At 38.0% G+C, this 26,085-nt stretch overlaps 1 protein-coding gene and 1 pseudogene across 5 annotated transcripts in view; both read left to right on the forward strand.

Moving 5' to 3' along the window:
- Positions 1 to 26,085, forward strand: part of Luzp2 (leucine zipper protein 2) — a 351,648-nt gene that overhangs the window by 103,519 nt on the left and 222,044 nt on the right. The gene's annotated exons all lie outside the window — the stretch shown is intronic.
- LOC121827023 (U6atac minor spliceosomal RNA) lies at positions 21,054 to 21,112 on the forward strand (annotated as a pseudogene).

Consider the following 26,085-nt stretch of genomic DNA (forward strand, 5'->3'; position numbering starts at 1 on the left):
TTTAAATGTGATTTTGTTTAGCCTAAAGTTATACCTAAAAAACAATACTACTCACTTCCTAGAATTAATATAAGACTTAAAAAGAAAAAAAACAATAAATATTTGTAAGCAACCAATAATTACTCCTCAGAGACACATTCATCACTTTGCAGAATAGTTTTCCCCATAGTTGTTTGGAGATTTCTCATGTGAAAGTTATTTTATTATTTTTGTTGACCTAATGTATAGAGAAGCATCACAGTCCAGGGAGAAAGCTCAGAGGGTGAGTGTATTTATCTCCAAACCTGACAACATGACTTTTGCTCTCTCCTGGGAATCAACATGGTAGAAGGAGAGAGCTAATTCTGTAACTATCCTCTGCATCCCCATTCCCACCTTGTCCCTGCAACAAATAAACATCAAGAAAGCAATGCTCCATTATAACAGTTTTATTTTAATTTTAAAAAACTTTTTGAGATTGTCATACATGAGAACTGTATTTATATAATTATACTGTTTACATTGTATTATACTAAATGAGAGAATCCAGAGCCAGAAAGACAATGTGCCTTTTATAGAACCTGGTACACAGAGGATTTTTTGTTTGGGGGAGATTTTTTGGTTTGGTTTGATTTTTTGTTTCTTTTTATTGAAAACAGATATCTTCACACTATGTTCTGATTACAGTTTCCCCTCCCTCAACTCCTCCCAGTTCCTCTGAAGCTCACCTCCTTTCTGTCTCTCATTATAAAAGAATAGGCTTTCAAGAGGTAATAACAAAGCATAACAAAATAAATATAATAATGTATAATATATAATATAATAAGATAAAACAAAAAAAGATCACATCCAAGTTGGACAAGGCAAATCAACAGACCCACTTGTTCACACACTCAAGAGTCCCATAAGAACACTAAGATGAAAGTTGTAATATATACACAGGAGGTCTTGTGCTTGCTGCATCAGTCACTTGCTCAGTTGATTGACAGGGGCCTTGTTCTCCTGGTGTCCTCCATGCTCTCTGGCCCATATAGTCTTTCTACCTCCTCTTCAACAGTGTTCCCTGACCTCTGAGGGGAGGAATTTGATGGAGATATCCCATTTAGACCTGAGTGTTCCCTAGTCTGTCTATCTGTCTGTCTGTCTCTGTCTCTGTCTCTGTCTCTCTCTCTCCCTATGTGTGTGTGTGTGTGTGTGTGTGTGTGTGTGTGTGTGTGTGTGTGTGTAATATAGCTGTCTGTGGGTCTCTATTTTTGTTCTCATTTGCTGGAAGACGAAGCTTCTCTGATGATGGCTGTATAAGGCACTGATCTATGAGTATAACAGAATATCATTAGGAGTCATTTTATCACTACTTTTTCTTTTTTTAAAGGTCAGTAGTATTTGATTTTTGCCTAGTTCTCTGTGCTATTAGCCTCTAGTTTTTGGTCACCCAAGCAGTGTCATGTAAGGGTTCCATCTCATAGAGTGAACCTTAAGTCAAATCAGACATTGGTTGGTTACTCCAGCAAGCTTTGTGCCACCATTGCCATGGCATATTTTTCAGGAAGCACAGATTGTAGAGCAAAGTTTATGGCTGGGTTTGTGTTTATGTTTCTCTTTTGGTTAGACTGCAGAGTACCTTCCTGCACCAAAGACCCTGAAACATAAGGATGAAGGTTCTATGTGTGTACAAGCTCAACTTCTCCATATTCAATAACTTGTGTGGGTGTTATCTTCAGCAATGGGGTCTTGCTGTCAGTTTGCAGAGAAGCAACCTATTTTCTTAGCAACAGCTAAGAATGTTTGAGAATTTCCATGGGACCCCTTTGACGAATAACAATTGAATATAACCTAGTTCTGGTGCTGGAAACTTTGGTGACAAGGCCAGTTGAGACCCCATATCCCATATTATTTGGAAATTCCATTAGGATTACCTTCATATATTTTAGGAAGTTCCCACTGTACTAGGGCTCCGTATCAGACCTCAGTTGTAGCTGCCTTCCCTCACACTCCTGGCCTATGATAGTTTGAATGTAATTGGTCCTCATAAGCTCAGAGGGAGTGGTACTATTAGGAGGTGTGGCTTTGTTAGAGTAGGTGTGGCCTTGTTGGAGAAGTGTGTCACTGTGGGATGGGCTTTGAGTTCTCCTATGCTCAAGTATCAGACCACTTCCTGTTGCTTGTAAGATGTAGGACTCTCAGCTGCTTCTCCCACTCTACATCTGCCTGGGTGCCACCATGCTGCTTCCCACCATGATGATATTTAACTAAACCTCGGAAATTGTAAGCCAGCACCAATTAAAGGTTTTCCTTTATAAGAGTTGCTGTGGTCATGGTGTCTCTTCACAACAACAGGAACTGGGGTATTGATTTTACAGACCAGACCATGTTTTTATTTGTAGGAATTTGGACTTTGGTACTTTGGTTTAGGAAAGCAGTGGAATACTTTAGGCATTGCTTTATGGCCCATACTAGCAAGAGCATGAAAGACGGGGTGCTGAGAGTGATTTGATAAATTGTGGGGGCCTTGCTCAAGAGGTTGCAGAGGAGAAGAATGTTAATATGTGGCCTAGAGATCATTCTTGTGATACTTTGTTGAAGAATGTGGCTGCTTTTTGCTCTTGTCTGAAGAGTCTACCTGAGGGTAAAGTGAAGAGATTTGGATTAATTCTGTTGGCAGATGAAATCTCAAGACAGTCTCATATAGACTCTATCATGTGGTTATTAGTTTAACACTAATGAAGACTGATGAAAGAAGGAAGCTAAGTAACAGGGAAAAAAAGTAAAATTTGAGAAGAAAAAGTGCACCAAGAAGTGGAATGGAACAAAACCCTCTGTTCAAGGAGATAAACAGATTAAGAAATGGAGTAAAGGGAGTGGTAACCCCAGGGCAAGATCCCACCCAGCTAAGTTTCCAACTTGTGAAAAGAAATTAAAGAAAAGCTTAGAGCCAAGTGTGGTGGTGGTGGTGGTGGTGGTGGTGGTGGTGGTGGTGGTGGTGGTGGTGCACACCTTTAATCCCAGCCCTCCAAGGCAGAAGCTGGTGGATCTCTGAGTTTGAGGCCAGCCTAGCCTACAGAACAAGTTTCCAGTCAGCCAAGCTTAGACAGTGAAAGACAGAAAGCTGGTGAAGTTGTGATTGAATGAGGGGGTCATATTCCAGTTCCAGCAAGTAGCAGAACTTGGCAGCTTCAGCCACATGATTCTGGAGTTAAGAATAGAGGAAAGGTGCTTGTAGATGAAATTTTAAATGGTCTTATTAAATAAGAAACACAGAGCCAAATACCGAGTTAAAAGCCCAAGAGATCAGAGCAATAGCCTTTAACTTACCAGTCACTGCTGTCCTTCCCCTCAGAGAGAGAACTCCTGTGTGACCTGTCTTTTTATTGCCTCTCTGTTTTACCTTCTCATTGGCTCTAAACCCAACCACATGATTTCCTCGTCACTGCCTGTCTATACAGACCTCCAGTTCTCTATGGTTCATACTGGGATTAAAGGTTAGGGTCACCACTTGGCTGTGTCTTTGACTATGCAGAGACTCTGCCAGCCATGTGATCAGATTAAGGGCATGTGCCACCACTGCTGGACTTCTGCTAAATGGCTTGCTTTTAGCTCTGATCCCCAGGCAACTTTATTTAATAACATACCAATAAAATCACATTTCAGCACAATGTGGCTATAGAATTTGCCCCTGAGATTAAGGAAAACCACTGAGGCCAGGCATGTGTCAGGGGCATCCCTGAATAGAGGCCTAGAGAGGCCATTGTGTGAAGCTGCAATGTTGAAGCCTGGATTGCCTTGGAGACCCTGAGATGTTAGAGAGCCCAGGGTCATGGAATACCTGCTGAGGAGAGCTGCTAACAGGGAGTGAAACCAGCCCAAGTGAAAGAAATGTGTTTCAAATCAGCAAAACTGAATGGCATTGGAGATCTGAAGAGCATTTTGACATCAGACATGGAGATGCAGAGTTTGGAGTTTGCCTAACTGGTTTTTGGTCTTCCTTTGGTCCAATATTTCCTTGCTATTCTCTCTTCCCTATGTTTTGAAATGGTGATATATATCCTGTGCCATTATATGTTGGAAATATGTGATCTGCTTTTTTATTTTTATTTTATAGGGGATTACAGTTAATAGATTGCTTGAATCTCAGAAGAAACTTTGAACTTTGGACTTTTAAACAGTCTTGAAACTGTGATAAACTATGGGAACTTTTGAAGTTTGACTAAATGCATTTTGCATTATGATACTGTTACAAGTTTGTTGGGGCCAGGGAGTGGAATGTGGTAGTTTGAATGTAATTGGCCCCCATATGCTCACAGGGAGTGGTACTATTAGGAAGTATGATGATGTTGGAGTAGGTATTGGAGGAAGTGTGTTACTGTGGGGGAGGACTTTGGGGTTTTCTATAATCAGAATACCACCTAGTGGCTGAGCCCACTTCCTATTGCTTTCTGATCAAGATGTAGCCAGCCATGTCTGCCTGCATGCTACCATACTCTCCACCATGATGATAATGGACTAAACCTCTGAAACTGTAAACTACCACCTCAATTTAAACAGTTTTCTTTATAAGAGTTGCCGTGTTCTAGGTGTCTCTTCACAGTGATAGAAATCCTAACTAAGACACTACCTGACTTGTTCCAGTTTCCCCTTCTGCCACTAGTCAACCCACAGTGTCTATTATTTTTACTCCCTCTCAGGAAGCTCAATGTGTCCTCTCTAGTCCCTTTCTGAGTCTGGATTACCTCACTCAGGATGGTTTTTTTTTTTTTTTTCCTAGTTCCATCCACTTGCCTTCAAATATCATGATGTCGTTTTTTTAAGAGTTGAATAGTACTCCATTGTGTAAATATACCACATTCTCTTTAACCATTCTTCCATTGAGGGACATCTAGGTTGTTTTCAATTTCTGGCCTTTGTAAAAAGAGCAACAGAGAACATGGTTGAGCCAAGTGCCCTTGTGTCATAGTGATTCATCCTTTGGATATATGTCCAAGTGTGATATAGCTAGGTCTTGAGGTAGATCAATTCCCAACTTTCTGAGGAACCACCATATAGATGTAACCAACGGTTTTATTAAATAAGAAACACAGAAATAATGCAAAAGAGAAAGCCGAGAGGTCAGAGCTCAGAGCCAAAATCTCACCCTTCCGCCTGCGGTGTCCCAGCTTCCCGAATGAGGGCTCCTTTTCCTGTCTGTTAGTCTATTTAAAGAGACAGAACAAGCCACAGCTATCTCACCTCACCAGTTCCTCAGCTGGTCCTGTTTCCTCAGACTGGAAGCTTCTGTGTCCTCATCCCAATAGCTCTCAGCTGAACTGTGTTGCTCCAAAGCCTGAAAGCTTAACCAGTCAAATGCTTCTAGTTTCTGGTCCTCACGCCTTATATATCTTTTTGCTTTCTACCACCACTCCCTGGGATTAAAGGCTGGCTTTCTGGGATTAAAGGCGTGTGCCACCACCGCCACACTTTTGCTATGGCTCTAATAGCTCTGACCCCCGGACAACTTTATTTATTAACATACAATCAAAATCACATTTCAGTATAATTAGATTACCACCACATTTCCCCTTTTCTATTTTAATAAAAAAAAAGCAAAAGGTTATGACTAACAAAAGAAAAACTATATACAAAAGTACAATAACTATATACAATATATACAAATAATAAATACCTAAACAGGTATTTGACAAATCAGAGAAAATAATTCCATTATCTATCCTATTTTGGTAATTCCAAGATGTATCTAATGCACTTTCTATCCTAATTAATTTTTCAACTATAAGTAACTAATCTTCAACCATAACTAACTAATCTTCAACTCCCTCAGAGACCCAAGAAGGAAATAATATTAGCTAACAAAAATAAAAAACAGGAAGTGCATGCAAGCAACTCCCAAAAAATTTGTAAGTTGACAGAAACAGCCAGCTGCCTGGGCAGTCACCTGAGGTTTCTCCGCAGTGTTGGGGCATCATCTTCAGCCTATAGGCTTAGTGTATCTGACAGACTCATTTGTGAATTAGGATGTACACAAGGTCAACAGTTCAATCTCACATTGGGTGAGAGCAGTCCATGTACCAGAAACACCTGAATTCCACTAGTGTCCTGTCATGATTCAGGATTTTAATTTCTGGAAATTGTTGACAGTTTTTTAATTCAGCTGTCCATTCTTCTTGGCTGTGTATATATGGCTTCATCTCAGCATCCTCTTCTTCTCCACATCCCTCTATTAAATGCCAGTCTACTTTTGAGAGGCATGAGCTTTCAGCTGCTGTTCCATTGTACAACAGAATCCATCGGCCCTCTGCCTGTTAAGCTGCCTTCGAAGAAAAGGGCACCGTACCTTTTCCGGATGCGAAGGCCACTTCAGGGATGGGGCCATATTGTTCTGGCCTCAGAAGATGCCTTTTGATAAAGCCATAACCACACTTGTTTTGGTAAGAATCAGTAGTCCATTGTTTCGTGTTCTGTCTGTCCATTTTGTCCTGTTGATTCGAGGATACTTTGTTGTCCAGTGGCTAACTTTTGCCACAAGGAAAGTTGACTCCATATGCAGTTTCTTCAATGCCCATATTTTCTCTGAAATAGATTAGTACTGCCAGGAGCTGACATGTCTCAAAAAGAAAAATTTTCTAAGTTATTAAAACATTTTAAATGCCATATTCTGTAGATCTCTGAAGGGTTTGAAGATGACCTGTCTAAAACATCTCTGCTCAATTTTTAAAACATATCTAATATGACTACAAGTTCTATTGAAATGTCTAACTACTAACTTTCATTTCTTTATATCCTAGTAGTTGGTAATAATAACATTCAAGGATCAGAAATTTGTATTACATTGTTAAATGAATGGTATAAATACAATTAGAAATATACATATAGCATTTTCTAACAATATCAGTTTCAAATTTGTATACAATATAAAACAATTCAATCCAATGTAAAGTATTAGTGATTGTCTTTTTCTTTTCTTTCTTTCTTTCTCTCTTTTTTTTTTTAAACAAGAACCTTAAATCTAATCTCCTTTGCTTAGCCTTTTTCTTAACCCTTGACAATAACTTGTAACCAGCCCCCCTAAATACTGAAAATTATCCCAGACCCAAAACCCATTAAAAAGACCAAAAAACCACCCACCCCACACCACCTCTTTGGGAATGTGGGCAATGTAGTCTTAAAATTGTGTGGGGTGTTTACCGACGTCACCGTTCCTGGAGAACTTACCGACGTCACCGCTCTGTGTGTTGAGTTCTGAATCCTCTTTACCACCACGCAAGGATTCTTCTCAGATCACACTTTATTGGAGCGCCTCTTGGTTAAGGGACTTTGTCTTTAGTATTTTTTTTTTTTTCATAACACCGGCCTTTATCCCTGTTCATTTGTCCTTTTTCTTTAGTCCCTCTTTTTTTTTTTTTCTTCCCTTTTTTTCTTTAGCCCTTTTTTTCTTTAGCCCCACGTTTGGGCGCCAAATATAGATGTAACCAACCGTTTTATTAAATAAGAAACACAGAAATAATGCAAAAGAGAAAGCCGAGAGGTCAGAGCTCAGAGCCAAAATCTCACCCTTCCGCCTGCGGTGTCCCAGCTTCCCGAATGAGGGCTCCTTTTCCTGTCTGTTAGTCTATTTAAAGAGACAGAACAAGCCACAGCTATCTCACCTCACCAGTTCCTCAGCTGGTCCTGTTTCCTCAGACTGGAAGCTTCTGTGTCCTCATCCCAATAGCTCTCAGCTGAACTGTGTTGCTCCAAAGCCTGAAAGCTTAACCAGCCAAATGCTTCTAGTTTCTGGTCCTCACGCCTTATATATCTTTTTGCTTTCTACCACCACTCCCTGGGATTAAAGGCTGGCTTTCTGGGATTAAAGGCGTGTGCCACCACCGCCACACTTTTGCTATGGCTCTAATAGCTCTGACCCCCGGACAACTTTATTTATTAACATACAATCAAAATCACATTTCAGTATAATTAGATTACCACCACACCACCACACTGATTTCCGTACTGGCTGTACAAGTTTGCACTTCCACAAGAAATGCAGGAGTATTCCTATTATTCAACATCTTCTCTAGCACAAGCTGGCATTTGTGTTATTGATCTTAACCATTTTGACAGCTATAAGATGGAATCTCAAAGTAGCTTTGATTTTTTCCCCTGATGACTAAGGGAGTTGAACATTTAAGTGTTTCTTAGCCATTTGAATCTCTTCTATTTAGAATTCTCCATTTAGAACTGCACCCTATTTTTAAAGGGACTATTTGATTTTTTGACATCTAGTTTCTAGAATTCCTTATATATTTTGGATATTAGTCTTCTATCTGATTTGGAATTGGTTAAAAAAAATTCATCCTGTAGGGTGCTCCTTTGTCCAAATGATGCTGGTGATAGTAATCAGTGCTGGTTGGTGTCGGGCACTGGTTACCATGTGGAAAAGTCATGGTCACGACAGAACCCAGTGGTACATTTTAGAGCTTTACTAGGGGGGAAAGGGAAGGGAGCCAGGCCTGGGGGGGAGGGAGCAGAGCAGAGAGGGAGGACACAGAGAGAGAGAGTGTGTGTGTGTGTGGGGGGGGTCCAAGCCTGGCTTTTTAAGGCGGGTATTGCATGACCATGCAGTGGGTAGTAGTTGCCAGCGCCCACTGATGACGTAAGACACTGCACATATACAGGATCCTAACAGTTGGCCTTTGTCTTACAGAAGATTTTCGGTTTCATGAGGTCCCATATATTAATTGTTGATCCTAGCATCTGTGCTAATGTTATTCTGTTTGGAAAGTTTTCTCTCATGCCAATGAGTTTAAGGCTATTTCCCACTTTTTCTTTTGTCAAGTTCAGTGTATTTGGTTTTATGTTGAGGCTTTTGATATATTTGTGTTGAGTTTTGTACAGGATGATAAGTATGGATCTATTTGTGTTCTTCTATTTGAAGACATCCAGGTTAGACAGCAACATTTGCTGAAGATTCTGTCTTTTTTCCCAGTGTGTGGTTCTGGCTTCTTTATCAATAACCAGGTTCCATAGATGTGTAGATTTATGTTGGGCCTTCAATTTGATTCTGTTGATCAATGTGTCTGTTTTTATGTCAATACCATCCTGGGTTTTGGTTTTAGGGTGTTTGTTTGTTTGTTTGTTTGTTTTTAGCTATATGTTTATAGTATAGTTTGATATCATGAATGATGAGACCACCTATATTTCTTTTATTGTTCAGGATTGTTTTAGCCATCTGGCAATTTTAGAGTTCATATAATGCTGAGAATTGTCCTTTCAAGATCTGAAAACAATCAGGTACACAGAGGTTTTTAAAGATAGGATTACTATTGCTGTTATATTTTCCTATTATTATGAACAAGAATTAAATGCAAAATGGGACTTAGGAGTAGCTCAGTGTGTAAAGATACCTACTATGAAGGCTGTGACCCTTAGTTCAAGCCCCAAATCCACATGGAGGAAGGAAAAAGCTGACCACTAAATATTCCTCTGCCTTCCGTGTGTACATTCTCTCTCTCTCTCTCTCTCTCTCTCTCTCTCTCTCTCTCTCTCTCTCTCTCTCTCACACACACACACACACACACACACACAAATAAATAGCATAATAATTTTTCTACAAAGTATGATGTCTAAAAATGATTGAGGTGACATGAAAAGGTGGGGAGAGTAGGGTCAGATCCATTGGAAAGGGGAATTTGAAAAGGGAAGAACTGGTTTTCAGGGTGAACATGTGATGCAAGGTCAGATTAATGTGAGTATCCAGATACTCAGTGAAGAAGAGTATGGTACCCTGATCTCTCATAGCACTTAAAACATCAAATCAAGTTAAGTGAAATGAATTAGGACTTGAAATTACAAAACTACCAGTGTTAGAAATAGTGTTTTTGTTTTTAAGGCTTCAGGAAATATGAGAATCCATTGCACAATAAGACCTTTGTACCATAAAGAAAACACTCAACAAAGTGAAAGAGCAATGCACGGAACGCAAACAAAAGCAAATAACATAGCTTATGAATACTCAATGTTTGGAACAACATAAGAACCTAGTATACAAAAGGGAAAGGGGGCATAAAAGCTGGATTTTTTTTTCATAGCAAACCTACAAATCAACAACAGGTATATGAATGTTGATCATACAAATATCATGATCATCAGGAAAATATGAACCCATTAGATACCCCCCCCATACCCAATTGAATGGCTGATATCAATGTGTTAAATGCATGATTATTTCATAGGAGGCTTGAAATTCATGACTTAGTAAAAATGGACATTTGTATTCTCATGGAAAGAACAGTGTGCATGCTCTTTAATATGTTAAAAATGGAATTACATTGTGATTATGATTTAGTAATTCCACTTCTGTGTGTGTGTAATAAAATCTGTCTCAAGATTTTCATAGCAGCATTATTCATGACAGTCATATAGAAACAAATGCACATCAATGAATTAATGAAAAAGCTGACATTTTATGCATATAAATATATGCATAGCATGCAGATTTACATATACATACATAAGTACAAAGACATAATGGAATATTATTCTATCCAGTGGGGGAAAACAAAAACTTGTCACTAGTGGCAGCATTGATTAAATTGAAGACAGTGTGCTAAGAGAAATCAATTGACACAGGAAAACAAACACTGTCACATAAGCAAAGTCATGGAAAAAGAGTAGAGAGGTAGTTGTCAAAGCGAGAATGGGGAAAAGAAATTGAGCAATGTTGAACAAATAGCTCAGTCTGTACTTACCCAAACTGATTGCCTCTGGAGAAGAAATTCAGGGTATGCTGGGTGACACTAGAGTAGATCATAAGCAGTCTTATTTAAACATACTTATATGTCCTCTGATGAAGTATCAACCTTAGAACATGTCCTGATAACTGCAATAAGTACTAAGAAATGCTTAATGTAGAGGAAGAAAAGAGAAGGAAGTGAAGGAAAGAGAGAAGGAACAAAGAATGACAAGACTGGAAGTTATGTGCAATGAACACTGTCCACATTAGCTTGATTGTATTGACAAGGTTGTATGTAATACACGCATGCATCAAGACATCGTCAACTTTTTCATTTTAAATCATTTTGTATGTGAACATATGCAGGAGATGACAACATTCATGTGCACCATCTCTTTCCTGAAGGGAAAGGATCAGTACTTTAACAAAAAACTGAGAAGCATTACCTTGAAAGTAATTTGTGTTCCTCACATTCATATTAACATTTCATGACCGAAGCTTTTAGTTGGCAGTGGAGATAAACTTAACTCACAACACTTATTGATGGAGATGTAGAGAGAGTTTATTACACGGGTGGCATAAAATACAAAGACAGTATTGGTACACAAGCATTTTGGTGTGGGGAGCATTGAAAAGAGGCCATGTGTTGTAGAAAAATGACTGTTTCAACCATTGACCCTGAAGTGTATATAACATGAGAACTGGATAGTTAATATATAGACTACCACATGTTCATCCAAACATTGAATAAGATACTTCAGGCTTTCTGAGTCTCAGCTTCTTTTATTAGGAAGTACCAACCTCTCAAGGCCTCTATCCTTATGCTGAACACAGGAGTGAGCTTGGTTATCTGTCAATGAGCAGATGAAATCTTCCTTATCATTCTCCATTGAGAATGCTTAGGCATGAAAACAGCCTGGGAAAATCTGATTTCAGTCAAGAAGGAAGTGGTTGTGTTCTCTTACCTATCACCTGCACAGAAATTCACCAACTATGATTGCAACATCCTGAGCAATCAGCAGGCTGTTAAAACACCTGCCTATAAGTGAGAGAAAGTACATAAACTACACAGCTGTGAAGTTGGAAAATGCCTTCTTAAATGTAATGTCACAGTGTATTACAGTAGCATTTCTGTGTAGATGCAACATCAACAATTTACATCCTAGTAACCCAGAGACATTCATCAATAGCATGGCTATCTTCAGCCAGCTTTTAGGATAGAGTGAAAGACCAGATAACTATCACATGCATAGACATTGTGCATGACATAGCCACCATGATGGTGTCCATCCACTTGTTACTGTACTTTGGCCAATTATTTCTAAGAAGGGTTACTGGAAATCAACTCTACAGCTACTGTGATGATGAAGGCCAAGCATGATCATTTAAATCAACCCAGAGAAGATAGCAACGTTCTTATGAACTCTGATAAAAATAAAACTAATTGTTAGACATCACAAGATTGAATATCTGCTCTACTTTATTATGACTAAAGAAACATGTTGAGCCTGAATTTAAGGCCCCAGGTGATAAATGATGAAAGACAATAGAGGGTGCCCTGTTTCTCCATGAGGCAAAAGCCCTGTTCTGTGTTCCTTTAGGTAAATCTGGGATGCTGTTTATTTATGTACGTAAGTTCTGTTGAAGGAAAGCCCAACTAAGTTGTTTACATCCTCTCTCTGGCACTTGTTCAGAGTAGAGACTCATTGCAATTCTTTGTGCTCTTCAGTTAATGTATTTACTGACTGCCTCTCTGCAGAAAAAAAAAACAAAAAATAAACAAAAAACCCATTAACTGCTGCTGTAAGTAAATGGATAATCTCAGTAGTATTTAGGCACACTAACTTTTGCTATTTTATTATGGCAAGGTTTGGATATTCCTATTGTTGATGCAATTTTCCTGTTGTATGAATATTAAAAGACTATCTATTCTACTTTCTACACATATTAGTAGTGTGGCATTTTACTTCAATACTATAAGCTTGTTTTGAAAGAAATGAAACTTGAGGGGTGACTAGATAGCTCAACAGTTAAAAGCAATTGCTCTCAAGCCTAACAAACGGAATCAAATCCCTTGGACCCAACACCATTACGAGAACTCTAACAAGTTGTCTTCTGAACTACACACACACACACACACACACACACACACACACACACACACACACACTATGGCATATCTGTACCACCCCCCCACACACACACACGCAAATGCAAAAAAATAAATTAAATTACAAAGAAGTTTTAAAACAAAGAAAACTTTGTTTTCCTACATCCTAAAGTTCTGGGTTCCATCCTTAGCCCCGCATAGTCTATCCAAGTTGGTGCATACCTTTAATCCCAGCACCTAAAAGACAAAAGCAAGTGGACAAGAAGTTAAGATGAATATATTTGTCAACTTGATACAACCTCATATTACATGGGAAGACAGTTTTCACAAAGCATTGTTTACATTAAGTTGACCTGTGAAAATAATTGCCAATAAATGTGCCAAGACCCAATCCATTATGCACAGCAATATGCTGTAAGCATGGGGGTCTGAACTGTAAGGGGAGTAGAGAAATTAAGGTGAGCACAAGCAAGCAAATAAATAGGCGTGCATTCATTTCTCTCCGACCTTGACTGTGGATGTGATGTGAATGCAGTCTCAAGGTTCTACTGCTGCAACTTCCTCACTATAATGGATAATGGCCTGGAATTGTGAGCAAAAATAAATGTTTCTATCCCTATTTCATTTTCTGAGAGAGCATTTTGTCACAGTAACAGATGAAACCAGGACAGCAGTCTGTGGTAATCCAAGTTTGCATAACAAGTTCAGGGGGCGCCTGGAACACATGCAACTCTGTCTCCAACAAAACTCGAAACAAACAACAACAATAAAAGAAAAGAACACAAGAGAAGTAGAAAAAGAGAAATAAAGGCAATATTTTAATTTCAATGTATTCTGCCATCATGATGATCTCATGTTTAAGATACATATTCCTAAAACATACATCCCTCTATCAGACTGACACCAACTGAGTTGATGCCTGTAAAGAGATGTTACATTTTTTTACCTTTGAAATAAAGTCTGAAATAGTTATTGTTCTATTACTGCATAAAACATTATGACCAAAGCAGCTCACAGAAGGAAGGTTTATTTGCACTTCGGATTCCAGAGGAGTAAGAGGGATCATTCAGGGATCAGCTGTCATGGCAGCTGGAACAGCAAAAGGAGAACTCACATCTTGAACCACAAATAGAAAGCAGAGAGAAAACTGGGAATGATACTTGGCTTTAAAATTTTAAAGCTTTCCCTAGTGATATATTTCCTCCAGCAAGGCCATGTTTCCTAAACCTCCTCAAATGGGTACCACCAACTGCTGACCAATATTTCAAACATGAGTCTATTGGGCACATTCTCATTCAAATCTACACAAGGTCTCATTATGTTACCTAGATGTCCTAAAACATGCCATTGAATGTATTGTCCCTGAGGACAAGCTTTCATGGTACCAGAAAGCATTATGTAAACTTCCAAAGGAAAGAGGAAACCAACAGGCCCACCTAGCTATGATGCCTATGAACCACATCAGTGGCAGGCCTGATGACCCTAAATGTATGACAGTGGCACACATAACTTGGCAGGCACCAACTCCTCTTTAACTGGACTTAGGATCCACTCATTTAATCCTTGGTACTGGAAACCTAGCAAATGAATTAGTGCTAGTGAAATTATGCTTATCAGAGGAGAATCTACAACTAATTTTCTAAATCAGCCTAACAATCTACACATTTTTGTTCTTATACCCATAGATACATGTAGTCTTCACCCCTCATCAAGGAAATTTCATCAGAGTGACCACTATAGAAAACCACAACAAATTAGCATGTATGCTGAGTTGTAGAGCCCAGTCCCAATGGATACAGCTACAAAACATTCTCACACCAAAGGCTGCAACACGGTGGAGGGTGGGACAGAAAGGTTGTAAGAGTTAGAAGATCAGAGACTTTGCTATGAGACTGTGTATCCTATCAACAAACATGGGATGAAAAAGTACATCAACAAAGATGCCAACCTTCATGGTGAAAGGCCCAGGAGGCCTTAATCGTACACAAAAAAATATAGGAAACTCAGTAAAGCTGAGAGTGGAAAAGGTAGCCCTCCTCAGGAAAGAGCACACCAATCAGTAACTCAGTCCCAAATGGTCAGCCTTGAAAATACGTATACAAATAGTGTTATATGGACTCAACAGGTTATATTTAGGAATATGTATGTGTATAGAAATACATACATGTATGCAATAACAACTGATGAAAACAGAGGTCATGAACTTGACAGAGAAGTGTCAGCAGCAGTAAGTTTGCTGCCTTAATTTTAAATGCCCCTTTTTGTCCTGTCCCAGTTAAGTTGTTTGTGTGAAAAAATGTGCAGTTGGGTTCTGGAGGGTGCTGGGGATCAGTTCCCTTGTGGTTTTTCCTGTTTGGAAAACAGTGTCTGGCTGGCCTACGGATAGAGTAACCATTCCTTGACTCCTGTTGTTAGAGGGATATATAAGCCTATGTTGGTAGAATAAAGAGAGCTGCTTCCCTGACGAACTGAAGCTGGGTGTTTAGAGTGCTTTTTAACCTCAGTGTCCCTCGCCATATTTCATGTTCCAGCTGCGCAGGTCGCAGCAAGAAGGAGGAGGGGGTATATGGAAGAATTTGGAGGAAAGAAAGGGAAGGAGAAATGTTGTAATTAAAATGCAATCTCAAAAGTAAACAAAAAATTTAAAGTATGGTCAAATATTTGACTACTTATGTCAGTGGTTTTCTTTGATGTGAGGACAAGCTAGCAAGGAAAATTTTGGTAGCATCCAAGAGCCAGCATTTGCTGGCCTACTACGGTACTCTGCTGTAGTAGGCAGGTAGCTCACATGCTGGCTACAAGCACTCATTTCTGAAGACATTCTTAATTTGGATTTTTGCTGCAAATTAGGCTGGCTTTGAAGTACTAGAAGCTTTAGTGGTTTATCTTGCAAACCAGTCTGGGGCTAGGGAAGTCTGTGTTATCACATGTTCTGTGACCACATCCACCCTTGGATGACAGACTTTGATGATTTCTTTTCAGTACTCTGAACAATAAATGTGGCCCACTTCTCTCTAAATTCAGCGCAAGACACCACACATCCCGCACTAACAAGTGTGTGCATATTTAAGTGGACTTTATTAATTACTTTGAGATATTTAAGTAATCTAGTCTTAAGCAAACATCATCAAGCAATTTAAACCCTGAAATATCTGGTGTCTGGAAACTTTCAGTCTTTGCATTGTGGAGAGCTGACGATAGTTTTGTGCTTGGTGAAGCAGTTACAGCAAAAATCTTACTGTGGGAGAAGGGCTGAATAGGACATTTCTGCTGCATGTTTTTACATACAGGGCAAAATAAATTTTATAAATCATTTTTCTCACACATATATACATGTTCATATATATATATACATACACATGGTAAATAAGACCTGTTTATGCTTGTGTGTCATTCTTCTTCTTAGAAAGTATGCTGATAATTGGCCATTTGTGCCTTTTTTCTGCTGTGTTCAAAGCATTTCTTAAACTTAGTAATGTACCATGGTTTCCACGGAAATGAGGACTGGTTTCTTTCTTATTTTTCTTGGAGGAACATTAATAGACTTAGGGTCTTGCTGAGATCACAGCTTTCATCTAGCAGGTGCTTTCTTGTTTTCTCAGCTGAGTGACAACTAAGTGCTCATTTATTCATTAATTATAAAAGCATTTCCTAAGTAATTAACTCACATCAGTAAATACTATACATCAAAAAGTGGACTGACTGCATTATGTGAATAAATATATACACATGAACACTTAAATATACTTGTATAAATGCATATATATGTAAAAGAATGAACATATATATGATATGTACATGACAATAAGTATGTGCTATATTGTATGAGGAATGCACATATATGAAAAACAAACACATCAGCTGGCAATATAAATAGTTTGTAAAACATGGTCTATATATTTAGTGTGATCACCACTAATCTAACACAGATAATAGACAGCCTGCTGCTGGTTCCATATTCAGACAATTGAAGCCAGTCATGATGAAAATGTAGCAGAGAGAGCCTCTAACTAATTACTGTGGAAGTCAAGCATCTGTAGACTTTCAATACCCATCAGCATCAAATGGTAGTGTTCCATGATGTGAATGTTACAGAAAGAGCCTCTGTGGAAGTTGGGCAGCTGTACATATCCTATGTCATATGTCAGTATTACAGTGAGCAGTTATGGATAATTGATATACACCATCTCATTGACCTCCTTATAATCTCTGTGTTACAATTTCACTGTCAAACAAGTATAAAAGTGTACATGTGTCAGGAGCCTATAATGTATAATCAACCCAGGATACCTATCCATACATTCAGATATTGTAATGGATATGAGGAAGTATAAGAATTTGGGGAATTATGGAAGAGCTGGCCATGTTCTGATTCCATAAGCATTTTCTCCCAAGTCAAAAATAATTTTAGAACAATTTTAGATTATTTTGGAAGTGCCATGGATTTTGTGTGTAGGGAAAATGAAGTTAATGTAGCTGGAGAGCTTCTCTCCAGGTCCCACCAAGCCCCACAGTCCCACAACCCACTTATAAAATAATCATTCAGACACTTATATTACTTATAAACTGTATGGCCGCGGCAGGCTTCTTGTTATCTACTTCTTCTATCTTAAATTAACCCATTTCTATTAATCTATAAGTTGCCACGTGGCTCGTGTCTTACGGGTACCTTACATCTTGCTTGTCATGGCGGTGGCTGGCAGGTCTCTTCTCCTGCCTTCCTGTTTCCTCAGTTCTTCTCTCTGTTAGTCCCACCTATACTTCCTGTCTGGCTACTGGCCAATCAGTGTTTATTTATACAGAGTGATATCCACAGCAGTTAATATTTACCTATTCTCTGCCCAAATCATTATTATTGTTACACTACAAGGACTGTGTAATGTGATAATAATACATAAGGAAAATACATACTTTACAATCTGTATCTACAACTTCATCAAAAAATTGCAGAACTCCCTGCGAAAATCCTTGGTGTCCTCCAGCAACCATCTAGAATCCATCATTGCACAGGACAGTTATCCCTGCAGCATTACCCATAAATAACATCCTTATTTCAAAGGCATACATGCTCCAAGGTCTACAGCATTATGCCCAGCATAGGCAAGTGAAGTTATCAATTACAATGGATATACTCATAAAAGGAACTTGAAATTTCCTAGTATACAACAAAATTCCAGATGCTACATAAGATACAACCAGTAACTGAGAGCTTGAAGTACTCGGGTTGCATTTCAGATATTGTGAGACAGCAGAATTCAACTGATCTAAGGGAACACTATTTTAACCATTCAAACAATATTATAAGATGATTGGAATAGAGAGATTCAAATTGCAGTAGTGGATTCAAAGATTGCTGAGTGCCACTTTAGTAAGGAATGATGGGGTCCTGAAGAATGCCAGTGGTGAGTGAGTAACTTGCAGCAGATAATTCTTAAAAGACAGAAAATGCTGGGCTGATTGATTTGCCCATGTCAGTCATGGTCATTGCTATAACTCCCTCCTGATAGTCATATGTGAAAGTAGCTTGGTGTGTGTGATATCTTATAAATACAAAGTCAAAGACATTGTAGAGAAAGACTTAAAAATCTACCCCCAAACAAAAACATGAACCTGTCAGAAGGTTTTCATGCATTTAAAATTAAAACAGGGAAATATAGGTCATCATAAATTAAACCCAAATACATTGGACTTTTACTCCTGCTTCTACAGTTACTGTGTAGACAAATTTCTAAGCAGTCTTATTAAATAAGAAACACAGAGGTGCAAGCCATAGAGATTAGAACAATAGCCACCAACTAACCTTAGCTCACCACATCACCGTAGCTTCTCAAGAGAACCTCTTCCTGTCTAACCTGTGCCTTTATTGCCTTGCTGTTCTCCCTTCTCATTGGCTCTTAACTTAGCCACCTCACTTCCTCATCACTGCCTGTCTATACAGACCTCCAGGTCTCTATGGTTGGTACTGGGATTAAAAGCATGTGTTACCATGCTTGGCTGTGCCCTTGAACACACAGAGACTCTGCCTGCCATGTGATCACATTAAGGGCTTGTGCCACCACCACCTGACTTCTGTTTATGGCTGGCTATTTCCTCTGATCCCCAGGCAAACTTTATTTATTAACATACAAATAAAATATCACATTTCAGCACAAATAAAATATCACCACATTACTGTACCAAAGAATATACAAATACTGCTGCTCAACTTTCAAAGAAACATCCAGAAGGCTGTTTCATGATAGAATATAATCACCTCATTAGAAAAGCATCAATTAAGGGATTAGAGGCTAAAAACCCATGATAATCAAGAGAAAAATGAAAAAAAAAACCTATGTATGTTTCTAAGTTGCTTCTTAGTTCATGCTGTAATTGCTATGAACTTCTCAATACCTAGTCCGAAAATGTCAGGCAAGAAATACATTTTCAATCAAAAGATGAAAATTAAAGTTTCCTTTTGTGAGTTTATATAAAATAATTTACATTGATAATGTGATTGCTTATTTCAATGAAGCTTCATAATATCAATACAGATTTTTTTCCTCCACTCACAAAATGAACCATTATCTTTTGTGAAAATGACCTATATAATATTATAATCATGTACATTGCAACCATCAATTTTGATAACCTTCAATATTTAAAATGTGTTATTTCCAATTTAATTGGTAAAACAGTTGCTTCTATTAAAATACAAAAACTTTAAATTGGTTTAATTATTAAAACAAAGAATTTAAGAGTATTAAAGTGTGGAATCATTAAGGCAGGGTATCATACAGCAAGGTACAAATCTCACCAATCTTTACTCTTACTGGAATACGGTAACTGCTTCAGTTATCATATAGAAGTTTTCTCTTGTTTGGGAGAATTTTGAGTTAATGCAAAATTTAGTTTCAAGAAAATAATATTAAAAAAACTGATAACATTAACATGCTAGCATACAGAGAGAGCTCCAAAATATAACAGGAGAAACTAATCCTATGGTAATTGTAATGGAGCACTAGTGTAGCCTTTGGCCTTGGTTTTTTGTTTAGCTGTTGAATAATTGGTCCCCACATGATTTCATCTAACTGATACAGTGGACAGAAGTTTCACGACAAATATATGGTGTACATCAGGAAGTTGAGTGAAAGCATTTACATTTTAGTTTCTCAAGTTCTGGCTATCTATTATTACCATTGTCAGGGGCCCACAGATTATCTTCTAGTTTTCTCAGTGTTTAGAACAACAGCTTTTTAAAAATAAATATTTTGTGCAGTGAATTTATGGCCTCATGAAAAATGTAAAATGAGAAGTACACTGATAAAGTCAAAATATACATGTTCCACACATGGTTCTGTCCCTACACATGTGTTCCCTGATTGGTACCTAGAGCTGTTTCAATTTGCAGGTTAGAGGTGGAAGAGGTTCTCAAAATTCAAGACGTCGTGGTCCTTGTTCCCATGTTTTTAACATCAAAGTGAAAAACTTGCTTTATCTGTGAGCATCCTGATGACTGCAGGAAGGATGAATTCCATTTGGTAGAGAGTGAATGGATATACTTATATTCACCCATTCAAGACACTGATCTCTCATATGACCTTAAATAATAACTATAGTAACTTGATATACAGAATAAAGACAACCTTGGTTCCTCAGCAACTATCCAGATGGATCTCCCATCTGAACTACAATAGCTCATGGAATCTGGAATTAAATGTTTTCTCCAAAATTATGTATAAATTTTTTAAATGTTTATACACTTAATATTAAACAAAGGGTTAATCAAATGTGAAAATATATTTATATCCATATAAACATTACATAATACACTAATAACAAAAATATTTTTGAAATCTCAATGTACATGAAATATACAGAATATTTTAATGGAAATGCCTTCTACAGAAGGCTTAGGAAAATACTTGTTTGCAAAGTAAATCCAAGCTATTATTATAAAGACAAAGACATAAAAATGAAAATTCAAAATTACTTACTATATGGCTTAAGCATAGTTTCTATCATAATTTATAACATTTTACAACAATATTAAACAGTCAGACATTATGGTGCATGCCTGTAATCTTGCACATGGGAGGTAAAGTTATGAGATCAAAAGTGCATGGTCATCATTCCACTAGAGAGCAAAGGAAGTCTGGGATATGTGAGAAACTATCTAAATAAACAATCAACCAATGAAATAAAATAATAAACCTAAACAAGAAATAGAGAAAAGATACTAAATAAAGATTTTGTTAAATTAAGTCAATAGAAGTAATTTAATGAGTGTTATATAAAAGCAGAGAAGGTTAGCACTACTCTTTACAAGGATGGAAGAGACCCTTGAAAAAGAAAACCAAAAAAAGAAAAAGAAAAGTAATTTAATGAAATCAAACTGAAGGACTAAATATACCTTATCTCTCTTGGATCTATATGCTCTTACCATGCAGGTCTTATCATTAGCAAAGAATGTCATGGCATGTCAGTAGGAAGCAAGGTGGGAATTCAGTAAGCAAAGCTAAGTGCAGACTTATGGAGTCAGACAGAAGTAAGAAGTAAGGGCGTAAAGGGCTCAAGCGGCCCAGCCACTACCAGGCCACCCACTGGCTTCTGGGGTTACAGTCCTCTAAGGACAGCATGTGAGTTAAGATTATGTGAAGTTCAAAGACTAAGTAAAGAAAAAGTTGTGGAATAAATGTTTTCTTATTAAAATCCATACTGATATAAAACAATTAACAGTTGTTTTTAAGATTAACGTAGATGTAATGATCTACCCTCCCCCCCATTATTTCTGTATCAGAGTGGGGCTGACAATGTTTAAATGTCTTGTCAACAGTTATCACTGGCTTCACAAATGGATTCTTACTGAAGTTGGGCTCTTAACTCTCCCTTACAAAGAATGGTGAAGGAGGGAGCTGTCACTTTTAATAATAACATTTTAGGTGGATGACTCCTAAATCATTTCTGTATTATAAATTTAAATCTCAAGGAGGCAAAGAATAAAATTAAAATTGAATATTTTCAAAGTAAATTCTGTAAGTAAGACAAAGGAGGAAGGAAAAATTTTGCCTGAGGTTTAGTTCAGTGGCAGAAAAGGATCTTAGACTATGTTGTATACTAACAAACCGGGCACATGAATAAATTCATTATATTGTGCAGTTCAAGAGTTTCAGAGTAGTTTTAATTTATAAAAGAAACTCCTGCCTCTAACGTGTTGTCTTAATTACTCTTCTATTGTTGTGACAAAAGACTGTGACTAAGGTATCTTACAAAGGAAAGTGTTTAGTTGACTTAACACTTCAGAAAGTTAGAGTCTATGATGGCGTGGCACAAAGGCATGGTGGCAGCAACAGCTGGCATGCCTCCTCTGACAAAACCACATCTACTAATCCTCCCCAGTATGTTTCACCAACTGGGGACCAACTAACAAATACAGGAGCCTACGGGGGTCATTTTCATTCAATTCCACACACGTGTCTAATGGTTCAATAATTAATATATTAAACACTAAGGCATGTATGACATATATACAGCTAAATAGGAGTTAAGTTTTTGTCTGCCCTTATATTTGAAGGTTACTTTTTTTTGTATTTTAGGTGAATTTTTAGCACATTAACTGAGCTGTGAAATTTCAATGTCAGTGGTGTCAATGACATAAAAGAGACACTAGCAAATTGTAAGTGTCAGGTTGCAGTAAATTTGATTTTAAAATTTGATTTAGGAATCCTGGAGTATTGAACAGATAAGCTTGGTAGTCAGGTACTGCTAATAGAAACTTCAATAATATAAAAATGATGAGTTTTACTACTTTTCAGTTGTAGACATTCTGAATTTATTTCTAACAAAGTGGATTACCTCCCACAGTTTCCTCTATACGTTGAAATGAATCACTTTTCCTACTGAGATAAGAAAGTCTCTTTGTGCTCTCATTAAGTTGATCTTCACTTAACTGATTCTTACCTACAAAGAGATTGAAGTCATTTTAAGGCCGTACTGATATTTTTAACCACCTAAATGACCCCAATTTGAAAACTCATTTTGCTGAATTATATGTACTTTATTAAGGAAATTGAAAAAAAGATGTTGTCCCAACAGTTTTAATTTCTCAAATTGAGAAAAAATTTATTTAAAAGATATTGTAGTATATTAGATTTATTTTCTGTTTGGTTGGATTTGACTTTTTAACCTTATTTTCATCAATTCTTTAAGACTTGCACACATATCTACAAAGTATTTTGATTACATTTACCATCAGAGCTCCCCTAACACCTCCTGGATCTACACCTTATGCCTCACAAGTTTCTCCAAATTTCATGTCCTCTATTTTTGTTGTGGTTTTTAAATAGCTTACTAAGTCCAATTTGCTCTGCCTATATATGCATGAGTATATCATAATGGGGTCATCATCAAAGCATCCTGGAACTACCAGGGACTACCTCTCTCAACAAAGCAAACAAATAACACAAAAACCTGACCCTCCCTCTCCTAGTGGCCATCAAATTTTAATAGCTCCTCAGCTAAGGGTGGGCCACTCTACACTTCCATGCTGGAATGCTCACTAGCTTGATGTTTAGTGGGTGTTCTATAGGCAACCAGAGCTGTTGTGAGTTCAGGGGTGGAGTAATTCTGTAATATCCTTAAGATTATAATAGTCAGAGGTTAGGAAGAACTGGGGTGAAGGAATAGATCAGATTTTTAAAAGGCAATTGCAGGTCATCAAAATGTTTTTATACATTTGAAAAGATATTTCCACCCTGAAAAAGAAACCTAAGGCCTCAACAACACAATAAGCAATATGGTAGCGAAAGTATTATCATAGAGCTGGAACTTGAGGACAGTTCTAAATAATACACCACAAAGCAAGCTCATTGATCTTGTGCTCAGCTAAAAGAGTATTTTCATGCCAATGTTTCCCCTTCTATTACCTTCCTACCATTTGCCAAATATATTGGGCCAAGTTTATATTTAACTGAACTGCCTACTGAGACTCATCCCATGCAAGGGAAGGAAAAAACATCCAAAGACACTGTCTTAGCCAGTGTTTTCTTGCTGTGAAGAGACACCATGACCATGGAAACTGTTATAAAAGAAAGCATTTAAGTGGAGATTGCTTGCAGTTTCAGGCGTTTAGTCCATTATCATCATGGCAGAAAGCATGGAGGCTTGCAGGCAGACATGGTGCTGGAGAAGGAGCTGAGAAAGTTCTATATCTGGATCCATAGGCAGCAGGAAGAGAGAGACACTGGGTCTGGCCTAAGCACTTGAAAACCCAAAGCCCAGCCCCTGTGACACACTTCTTTCCCCATGGCCACACTTCTCTGTCAAGTGTCACTACTCCCTAATGACCAAGCATTCAAATATGGCCTGTGAGGGCCATTTCTATTCAGACCACCACAGACACTAGCAACTTTGGTTTTACAGTGCAAATAGGAGAAAGTGGATGGGTTGTATCTTCTTTAACTCACATTAAATAGACAAACAAGAGAGTCTTTGGAAGTGATACACCTAAAGTATAATGCTATCTACTGTCTCTTCTAGAATTCCATCCTGGTTACTGTTGGGAACAAATTCCCAGAATGAAACTGTATCTGCAGAGAATGATTAATTAAAACCACAGAACTGTGAAGAGGCAGAAATGCTGCAGGTCTTGAGGCTAATTACCTTGTCTCGGACTGCTTCTAGCATTTCTTGCCACCCTCAGTCTCAGAACTAACATCTTGTGACTAATAGATAAAAACCTTTTTGAAATCTATCGGCTTATCAGTCCACTAGCTTCCACCAACCCCAAAGTGAAGAATGCCATCAAATAACATCATAGGCCTAAAGAAAAGCTGGCTGTATCTTTCCGTAACTGCCTCTCTGATGTACTCACTGATGTTTTTGATGCTGTTTTGATTTGTGCTTTTCTTTGTTCTGTAAAGCTATAAAAACTATCCGGGTGGTGGTTGCACACGCCTTTAATCCCAGCACTTGGGAGGCAGAGGCAGGCAGATCTCTGTGAGTTCGAGGCCAGCCTGGGCTACAGAGTGAGTTCCAGGAAAAGCACAAAGTTACACGGAGAAACCCTGTCTCGAAAAACAAAAAAAAAACAAACAAACTATAAAAACTTCTTGCTTCCAATACAGATCATGGAATTTGAGGTAACCTAAACATGTGATCCTGGGCCACCGTTTCCCATATATCCTCCAGAATAAATTGTGTCTTTTATTCTTTTGAGGTGAGAGCTCTTTCTGCAACATTATCTGTGTTAGACCATCCTGTTCTTACTATACATTGTACATTAATTCTAGGATAATCTCACTGAACGATGTTCTTTATAAACTCAGAATGTCATTGTCCTCCATTTGTACAATCCATGCCATCTCAGACTAACCCCAGTGATCACACAGAACTATAGTGTTCCACTCAATAAGACCCTGTCTCCATACAATCATACCACTTTGTTTGACCTCTGTGAGATTAGGCATAGTACTTGTAAGTTGAACAAATCCCACTCCAGGTCTAAGCATAAAACCAATGCTCCTTCCTGATAGTACTCTTTGGAAATCAAACAATTAGCCTCTGATTCCCTAGACAGCCGTTATTTCCAGACAATATGTTTATTGTCTTGTTTGAGTGGAAACAACTCTTAGCTCTTTCTTGTTTCCTAATGCTACTTGTCAGCACTTGGACCTGCATACAACTACTCTACTGTAATTTTCAGAAAAGGGCAGAAAGAGCAACAAGAGGCTGAGTCCTTGGAACCAGGGGGCATCTCACTCACAGGCTGTTTCCATTTGTGTGGTGCAGAGTGTGGCCTCATCTATTATGCTCCTGAGACTCCTAATGCATCAAGAGGAATGTTGCAGAAACTCCCAGTTCCCAGTACCCTTCTTGCACAGCTAAGTAAACCATCTGCAAGTAGCTAGGATATATGGCAATAACACAACAGGTTTATTTGCAGTGGATCATTTGCTCTATGTGCATTTTCCCAACATGTAGCTTACAATATAAATGAAAGAGCCATCACGTGGAGACATCAAGCAGGGATAGGTATGTACTATTGAGATTATGCCCACATTCAAATTAGCCACATTAACACATATAGGACACAGGACACTCTCTCACCAAGGAAAGCAGGGACAGCTTTTGAATTCTAAAAGATAACTCTTGGACTTATTTATTAGTTTGGTTGGTCCCCTTAAATTATTTACTTTTAATATTTAAGGTATTATTAGAAATAAAAAGAAAACCACAAAAGTAACAGCATCATTGTCGGCAAAGCATTCTAAAGGCAAGGGGCATATTTTAAAGGTAGTTGGAAAGGACACAGCATGTT

Source organism: Peromyscus maniculatus, chromosome 1 (assembly GCF_049852395.1).
Source record: "Peromyscus maniculatus bairdii isolate BWxNUB_F1_BW_parent chromosome 1, HU_Pman_BW_mat_3.1, whole genome shotgun sequence".
Classification (NCBI taxonomy): domain Eukaryota; kingdom Metazoa; phylum Chordata; class Mammalia; order Rodentia; family Cricetidae; genus Peromyscus; species Peromyscus maniculatus.